This window comes from Triticum dicoccoides, chromosome 3A, assembly GCF_002162155.2.
Source record: "Triticum dicoccoides isolate Atlit2015 ecotype Zavitan chromosome 3A, WEW_v2.0, whole genome shotgun sequence".
NCBI lineage: Eukaryota > Viridiplantae > Streptophyta > Magnoliopsida > Poales > Poaceae > Triticum > Triticum dicoccoides.
The window spans coordinates 764,576,039-764,585,825 of record NC_041384.1 but is presented as its reverse complement, the minus strand read 5'-3'; the positions used below and the strand labels follow the sequence as shown (position 1 = coordinate 764,585,825).

Genomic DNA, 9,787 nt, shown 5'->3' with positions numbered 1-9,787 from the left:
CATCAGGCCTATGGTGGAGTGTAGTGGAGTAGGAATTTAGAATGATAGATCCCGAGCCCTATGGTTGAGTGTACTGAGTCTCCTGCTCGAAGACGGCTAGAGAGGCACACATGATAGACTCATGTGTACTTGTCCACCGCCGGCCCACATTATGTTGCAATGACATCGACTTAATAACCCACACATTGTTTCCATGATACACGCTGACACGTGGGGCTGGAACGGCGGTCCTGCCTACCCAGCATGGAGTAGGCCTGGGATCCAAGTGACAACAGCGAGAGGCAATGGTGTCAGAAAATTGGAAAGGAAGCCACAGTGGCAATCAAGAGAGGAGTTATACGTTCCATCCCATGACCGCGCAAAAGAGCTGAAGCATGACATCATGGGTAATGAAGCGCGGCAACCTGGCCGTACAAGCCAAGCCGGTCACAACCAGACATGTAATCAAAGTGAGGCGAAGGACCCAGGTCCGGATCCATACATGATAGAGACCGGCACCTCAGAAGGCTCCGACCAAGCCAATTTCTCAGTTGGATAGGACCCATATGTGTAGTGGATTCATCACAAAAGAAACATGCCTCGCCAGACCGATGCTTCCGTTTATTAGCTTTCGTACTCCGCGCTGCTCTCCTCTCACCACTGAATCCTACGTTTGCCCCATGACCTGTAGCACAGAGGTCGTATACAGGTGATGCCATTACGAACCAAATCTTGCCATGATCCATCGATACTTACGTCAGTTTGTTAGCATGTCTGTTGATTCTTCGTGTTCGTTCTCTCTCATTGCATGAGGGGCTGTTGGTGGAATCCCCTGGAACTTTATATCCTGAGTTCCCCTTTATTGTGTTTAGTATTTGTCTAAATATTATACAAAATAAAACCAACTTCAAATTATATAATAAAGTGATAGTGTGCTTTTGGCATATTAGTTCTTCTGTTGTGTTATACTAACTGTTGGAAATTTTGGGCCCCATTTTGATTTTCGCCTGGAGCCCGAAATTTCTGGAGACAACCTTGATCAAATAGAACACCTAGAATTTTCCATTATGGGATCTTGCATGCATGTCACAAGATGATTTATTACTGGACCTATCATTATCCATGCTTGGACATCATGCCCTAGTGCAAAGCTAGGAGTCACAGACAATGCAGTAACAATGGAAAAAGCCTGCGATGTCTACCCTACAGAAAGAGTTCACGACTTCTTTTCCCCATTTTTGTTGGCAGGAGGACCGACAATGTGATTCCGTGCATACATGACCTCCAAATACAACTCCACTAAAGCACTGCTCTGTAGAGAAGAACACACGTAATTAAAATAAGCCCACATTGATAAAATTTCCTAAGACATTTGTGTAGTTATTTTGGCAATATTATTCTAATCTGGTTGATACCTGAAAGGAAATATATATTTCGAAAGGGAGAGCGATTTCGTACCAACATGAATGGAATTCCCGAGCTGCAAAATCACCATGAGGCAAAGAAGAATAGCTTTCCCTTCCATTAGAGTAGACAGAATCTTACACAAAGTTCTTCTCCTCTCTGTTTGGGTGTACAGAATCTTACACAAAGTTCTTCTTATCGTTTTTGCTTGTGTGTCCTGAAGAATACTTGATTTTATCTCTATATATAGACTTGTGGGTCGACAACATTTACTCCCGGCTCACTGAAATACGATCAGAAAGATCTGACCATATCACTGGCTTTACTCCCGGCTCACCGAAATAAGATCGGAAAGATCTGACCATATCACTGACTTTACTTCAGGTTCACTGAAATAAGATCGAGAAGATTTGACCTTAATTAGGACCCCCGGGTGCCAACACACCTTCACCACACCTTTCCGTTTGAGCTTATCACTGCCCTTAATTTATAGTACATACGAATTGGTTCTATATTTAAGATGGTACCCGATTAGTGTTAGGTATTAAATCTGTCTACATCTATGATTATATAATGGGAGATACACTAGACTGTGCACGATTGAGTGTGATCCGATCACATTTAAACCAAACTAATAGCTTAAAACTACAACATTTTGGCAACAATTCCTTAGAACTACCATTTTTTCTTAGAAAACTACCACAAAGTTGCTTTTTCATTTCGAATTCGGGCAGGTGGTGTGTGGAGTGGAGCTCGGGTGGTGCGTCGATTGTTTGCGGGTAAGCAGCAATATGCAGCGGTAGTACTCAGCGGCCCGTCGTGGCCAAATCTACGATGACCGACGACATGTCCGTTGACCCTAAGCGCTGGGCCCACTTCCCCTGGCGCGACCATGTGCTATAGTCCTTGCCCGGTGATGACGGCATCGGGCGACCGGACTTTCTCTAGTACCGACCAGGAAGGAACATGAAGAGATGGACTGGGAGGCTGACCTGTAGGGTTGCGGTGCGCAAAGGGTGGGGTTGATCCCGCACCGACGATATGACTAACGCCGTCTATATTTGTTGCCACGTGGCACTGATAGGCAGCCCCAGCTGTCACCAACGTGGTTAATTTTAGTTGAACCGACCATTTGAATTTCAAGTGAAAAACAAACTTGTGTTAGGTTATTGTGAATAAAAAAGATGGTAGCTCCAAGGAACCCTTGCCCAAAACTTGTAGTTTTATGCTATTAACTCCATCAATAAATCTAATAATCTAGCTAGGCGCCCCACCAACTACTTAGTGGCGGAGAAGATTGTTTGCTGTCAAGTGCAGTTTAACTCTTGAGGTGTAAGTATAGAAATAGCGGAGGTGTGGATATTATAATTTTGTTATGGAATTGCTAGTTTGTGGTGGTACCGTATCCTATGACTATTGTGTTTGACCATGCTCACTATACACACTCAGGGACTGTTCGGTGGTTCTTCTGTCTCCTGGTTTCTCCAACTCGCGGTTCGCAACTGGGCGGACCGGCTAACTCGGGGAGTTTCTCGAAGGAAGCTGGTAACTTATAAGGAGTTGAGGATCTGGGAAAACTGAGCACCGGCAAAATGAAGAAGCGAGAATTGACAAAAATTGCATATGCCACCACGAGAATGCGTACCGATTCCCTCATCCCTTTTCCCTCCCGCAACGACGAGATGCACGTTCCTGACTTCTGCCCCTCTATGACTTGGATTATGCAATACACCGTGTCATTCATTGATGCCCACGAAGGGGTCTAGTACAAGTACATAGAGAGCCAACTGCCGAGCCACGAAGGGGTCTAGTACAAGGGGGCATGCACATCGTGAGTAACAGAGTGGAGCACGTCTAGTGTGTGGGCTACCTGCAGCCACAGCGGCGACATCGATCACGTTGAGGCTGGACCGAAAGTCGAGGAAGACGGTCGATGGCAGTCCCTGTTGGCAATAAGCCATGCCTGAGCGATGGCGACCGGCGTCGGGTGCGCCAGGTGTGGTCTATGCAGGGCGTGGGCGTGTGTGTCCCGGCATGAGTCCGTGCTCACGTTGGTTGCGTGAAGGACGAGGGCCATTGCGATCTGTTGGAGACAGCCGCGTCGTGCACACGGCCAGACCAGTTGGTTGCAAGCTAGATGGATGGACTCGACTGTTGAGGGAGGCTGCGCACGTCCTGAGTCTGACCATGCATGTAGCTAGCTGGTTGTGGGTGCATGGCATAGTTAGTTGGCTTAGTGGCCGGGCGATCCATGCGTGCGTGAGGCCAATGCCTGGTGTGTGTCCGGTTATATAAGCCATGTATTGGTGTTGTGCAGATTGGAGAGTAGCTAGGAGAGATGTAGTCTCCAGTAGTCCTTCGTGTGGGTGTGGCTGCGATATGTGCCGAGCCAGAGTTCGTGCTAAATGAAAAATTATGTTGTTCGTGCGGCCGAGGCGCCGTTCGTGCGGCGGGGCGTATGTGCGCCAGAAATATCTGTGTCCCTCTCCTTCCACCTATGTCTGAGCGAGTGTGAGAGAGGCAGATCGGGGTTTGTCCCAACAGCCCCTTCATGAAGATCTCGGCGAACCGTGACGTGGAGGGGATGTGAAGCGCACAGATGTCCCTGAAGGAGACCCGCTTGCGGACAAAGTGAAGATCCATCTCGATGTGTTTCGGACGCTGGTGCTGGATGGTGTTGGTGAAGAGGTGCATGGCACTCACGTTGTTGCAGTATACGATTGTCTCCTGGTCCGGCGGGTGTCAGAGTTCGTGAAGAAGCTGGCAAAGCCAGCACGCATGGGCCACTGCATTGACCACCACACTGTACTCTGCCTCCGCGTTTGAGCGCGTGACAGTCTATTGTCATTTGGACAACCAGGCGACGAGGTTGTGGCTGACGATGATGCAGTAGCCCGACAGGGATTTGTGCTTGTCGGGGCAGCCGGCAGTCAGTGTCGGAGTACGCAATGAGCCGGTGGTCGAAGGAGTGTTGGAGGTGGAGACTCAGGTGCGGAGTGCCACGCACATAGCGCAGAATGTACAATAAAATGTCCAGTGCCTAGAAAATCCACTTAATGCCTATAAATGGAACTGGAGAGGGGGTGGAACAAAAAATAGATAGTGTAGAAAATAAATGAGTGCAAAATGGAAAAGGAAAACAAATAATGTATAAATGATAAGAAACAACAAAAAGGAGAAGAAAACGGAAAATTTAATTGTCTGCCGTGTGCAATAAAAATACACTCGGCAAGGAGAAAGGAGAAGAAAATTAATAATAAATAAAAAGGTTTGCCAAGTGCAAAAAGAAAAGAACTCGACAAAGATTGCTTTGAAAAGGGAACTCAACAAAGATTTCTTTGCTCAGTGGGAAAAAAAAACTCAGCAAATGATTCTTTGCCGAGTGCAAAATGAAAAACTCGGCAGAGAAACCTTTCCGGGGTTCCCTGGTAAAATGCACTCGGCAATCATTTAGAACTGGGCGAAATCTCATATTCTAGTAGTGAATATTTAAACCATGCAAGAGGCAAAAGATTGATGCTTGTGCTTCTTGTAGGACCCATACACTTACTTTGAAAAGGTTACAACTAAACCCTGTGCACATCTAAAACATCATTGCCGCATGTGGAAAAATTGTTGTTGTGAGTAGAAGAAGTGTCACCGAAGTAGAAGTGGAGGCTACCACAGGCATCAAAATCCTCTGGCACCAAATATGTTTTGGCCAGCGGAAGAACGGTTTCCACTAGCTGGACGGACAAGACTACCCCTGGCGCACGAGATCCTGATAGGCGGAGACCTCCGAGGCATCCAGAGCAGGGAAAGGGCTCTCAGTATCCTCCCCATCTTTCATTGTTGCGATCGAATGGTATTGAAAAGTATCACCGGGGTGGCATGGAGTTGGCCTGTACACCGGAGGATCGATGGCCATCGGCACCAGCCAAGGGGTCACGAGAGGCGGTAGCTTAGAATGTCAGTGGAGTGGAGTAGGGATTAAAAACGATATGCCGAAATCCCTATTGATGGTGTCATGGACTAGGGGGTACTAACCTGGTCGGCCCATAGTCCTCGGGCTGGGCAGGTAGACCCGCATCCTCATTAAGGAAGACTCCGGAACCTGCATGCCTACGGGGTCAAGATTGTGCCTGCCAAAGATTTGGCGTATACTACAAGACATCCCTTACCGCCTCCATGCGATCCTCTGGATACCTACCATGTAACCTAGATGCCCTACCTGGCGTGTATATAAGCGAAGGTATTTAGCCCGTAGTGGGGAATGAATCACAATCACATTCACCTAGCCCTAGAGTTAGATCACTTCTTACGATCTCAACGTAGATCTACTCTGTACTTGATACATCTCCATTAATATAAACAAGAGCAGGATGTAGGTTTTTCCTCCATCGAGAGGGCCCGCATTTGGGTAAACATTGTCTCCCATGTTCCTGTTCCCATTGATCCGAGATTCACAACTCGGGACCCCCTACCCCGATGTTTTCCGGATTTCACACCTACACTGGTGCTTTCATGGAGAGTTCCGCTGTGTGGTCACCAGAAGGATCGATGGCTCATCTGGAGATCAATTGCGGCATCAGCCACGGAGATGTCTACGTCCCCGGCCAACTTTTTTTGTGTTCGGTAGCATGATCTTTTGCAGCGACTCCACAGGCCATCTGTCTTCTGTCATCTTTTGCAGTGACTCCACGGTCCACATTATTGGTACTATCATCTTTCAACTTAGTTTTTCTCTAGGAACATATCAAAAATAAAAACAGGGGAACAATATACGAGCTAATGATCTACAACATAGATATGAAAATACTATTAGGACTAAGTTCATGATAAATTAAGTTTCATTAATCAAATTACTTAAGAACTCCCACTTAAATGGACATCCCTCAATTCATCTAAGTAATACGTGATCCAAATCAAATAACCCATGTCCGATCATCACGTGAGATGGGGTAGTCATCAATGGTGAACATCTCTATGTTGATCATATCTACTATATGATTCACGTCTCACCTTTTGGTCTTCAGTGTTCCGAGGCCATGTCTGTACATGCTAGGCTCATCAAGTTTAACCCAAGTATTCCGCATGTGCAAAATTGTCTTGCACATGTTCTATGTGAACGCAGAACCTATCACACCCGATCATCACGTGGTGTCTCAACACGATAAACTGTAGCAACAGTGCATACTCAAGGAGAACACTTTTACCTTAAAATTTAGTGAAGGGATCATCTTATAATGCTACCACTGTACTAAGCAAAATAAGATGCAAAAAAGATAAACATCACATGCAATCAAAATATGTGACATGATATGGCCATCCTCCTCTCGTGCTTTTGATCTCTATCTCCAAATCATCGTTATGATCTCCATTGTCACCGGCTCGACACCTTGATCTCCGTCGTAGCGTCGTGGTCGTCTCGCCAACTATTGCTTCTACAACTATCGCTAAAGCATAGTGATAAAGTAAAGCAATTACATGACGTTTGCATTTCATATAATAAAGAGACAACCATAAGGCTCCTGTCAATTGTTAGATATCTTACAAAACATGATCATCTCATACAATAACGTTTATCACATCATGTCTTGACCATATCACATCACAACATGCCCTGCAAAAACAAGTTAGATGTCCTCTACTTTGTTGTTGCAAGTTTTACGTGGCTGCTACGGGCTTCTAGCAAGAACCGTTCTTACCTACGCATAAAACAACAATGGTGTTTCATCAAGTTTGCTGTTTTAACCTTCTTCCAGGACCGGCCGCAGTCAAATTTGATTGAACTAAAGTAGGAGAAACAGACACCCGCCAGCCATCTTTATGCAAAACTAGTTGCATGTCTGTCGGTGGAACCGGTGTCATGTGCGTGGACATGTATGGTTGGTCAGGGCCGCTTCATCTCACAATACCACCGAGTCAAAATAAGACGTTGGTGGTAAGAAGTATGACTATCACTGCCCACAACTCTTTGTGTTCTACTTGTGCATATCATCTATGCATAGACCTGGCTCATGATGCCACTTTTGGGAATCGTTGGATGCAAAACCAAAAAAATTCTACGCACACGGAAAGATCTATCCATGGAGATGCATAGCAATGAGGGGGGGGGGTGTCTACGTACCCTCCTAGACCGTAAGCGGAAGTGTTTGACAACGCGGTTGATGTAGTCGAACTTCTTCTAGCTCTGACTGATCAAGCACCGAACGTACGACACCTCCGAGTTCTGCACACGTTCAGCTCGGTGACGTCCCTCGTCCTCTTGATCCAACAAGATGCCGAGGAAGTAGATGAGTTCCGTTAGCACCACGGCGTGATGACTGTGTCGGTGAAGTGATCCGCGCAAGGCTTCGCCTAAGGACCTTGAGAATATGATCGGGGGTGTAAACTGTGGAGGGCGCGCCGCAAACGGCTAACAATTGATGTTGCGTGTGCTAGGTGCCCCCCCCTCATGTATATAGGTGGGAGGGAGAGGGGAGAGGCCAAGGGGCGCCACAAGTGGGGCCAAATCCCACTTGGGCTCCTGCCCTAGGTCACCCCCTTCCTTGCATAGGTGCCAGGGGAAGGAAGGGTGAGGTGGCGCCCCCCCTTTCCTTTCTCCCTTGAGGAGGGGAAGGAAGGAGAGACTTGCCCTCCCCCCTTTCCTTTCCCTAGGGCTACCCGGCCCGGTGGAGGGGCGCACCAGCCCCTTGTGGGCTGGTCTGTTCCTCCCTTGGCCCATTAAGCCCATATCTTTGCCGGGGGTGCCCGGAACCCCTTCCGGTGACCCTATATTTATCTGGTACCCTCCTCGTCATGTCTGTGATCTCATCCGGGACTCCGAACAACATTCGATCACCAAAATCGCATAAATCATATAATACTATATCGTCATCGAACGTTAGGCGTGCGGACCCTACGGGTTCGAGAACTATGTAGACATGATCGAGAAACCTCTCCGGTCAATAACCAATAGCGGAACCTGGATGCTCATACTGGCTCCTACATATTCTATGAAGATCTTTATCGGTCGAACCGTTATGACAACATATACAATTCCCTTTGTCCATTGGTATGTTACTTTCCCGAGATTCAATCGTCAGTATCTTTATGCCTAGTTCAATCTCGGTACCGGCAAGTCTCTTTACTTGTTCCGTAATACATCACCTCATGACTAACTCCTTAGTCGTTTTCTTGCAAGCTTACGATATGTATTGATATACGCTCTCTATCTCTGAATTTCTTTCTTTGAAAAACACAAAGCACACACACGGTTGAAGAAAAATAAAGCACGAACACAGTCACAATAACAGAGAGGTTTTTATGACGTGTAAAACTTGCGTCATTTCTAGTCATTCCTTATTCCATCCCTTAACTGAATCAACAGGAAATTCGCCACAACCCGATAGTTGCGCGTGCCATCCCACAAGGTCGGATCGTGCCGGGTCTAAAGTTAACTAAAGTACTAAACAAGCTAAAACAATGTTCGGCCAGAGCAGGAATGCAATAAGCTTCTGGCCCATGCAGTCAACATTCAGATCTGGTGGTCCAGCCGGGAACATGTATCTACTGAAGAAATAAGGGAAATTGAAGAAAAACTAGCAGAAAACATCAAGGTTAACATCAACAACACACAGCCACAAACCAAAATTGGCAGCCATTTCATCCATGCATGTGCGTGCTGGAAGCATGTTTGGTGAATGCAGCGTGCTGTCAATGAGCAAAGAAAATGGAGGAAATGAACTGAGAGAACAAATAGTATCAGACAAATACACTGAACCATCCATGGACATATCATAAACCATCTTGAAACAATGTCACTAGATTTGACTGAACAGGTAGAAAAAATTCAATTGTCTGACAAATAGCAAAAGAGGAAGAAATTTTGCCAAGTGATGGTCAATCTTTGTCAGTACGTACAATGCCCAATGTGATACTCCCTCCGTCACGGTTTAGAAGGCGCGCTTGGAAATTCTCTGGGACCTAGGTAGTTATCTATTGGTTGTGAGATAGGCTAAAAAATAGCATTCACACTACGCATGCATTTAGAAATAGTATATCGAAGTACTAATTAGCTACTAGAAATAAATGCAATGCACCCTAAACCTTGTCTATTGTGAAAACGCACGCAAATTTAACTGTGTCTTCTAAACCGTGACGGAGGGAGTAGTATTCAAATGATATGCTATTAAATACTAGATTTGATAATATCACATTTAGTGGTCCTAATTAATTAAGAATATATCCCAAATTTATATTGACATAAATGTTAATAGAGGCTACATTGACAATAAGTGGAAACCCTCTTAATGATACAATTAAATTTCGCGAATTAAGTTCATTGATACGGTGAGATATTTTGTATCATATTTGAGTGAGATAGAAATGAATAGCGTCTAGCTACAAGTCTATATATAGAGATACAATCTAGAATACTTCT

The 9,787-nt window shown here is 45.8% G+C and overlaps 1 long non-coding RNA gene across 1 annotated transcript; it reads right to left on the bottom strand.

The window, feature by feature from the left end:
* Positions 1 to 1,018: 1,018 nt before the first annotated feature.
* Positions 1,019 to 1,590, bottom strand: LOC119273738. Its single transcript, XR_005134958.1, has 2 exons — positions 1,438 to 1,590; positions 1,019 to 1,291 (listed from the first exon to the last, which is right to left on the bottom strand). It is a non-coding gene; the product is annotated as an uncharacterized LOC119273738 (long non-coding RNA).
* Between the last annotated feature and the right edge of the window lie 8,197 nt (positions 1,591 to 9,787).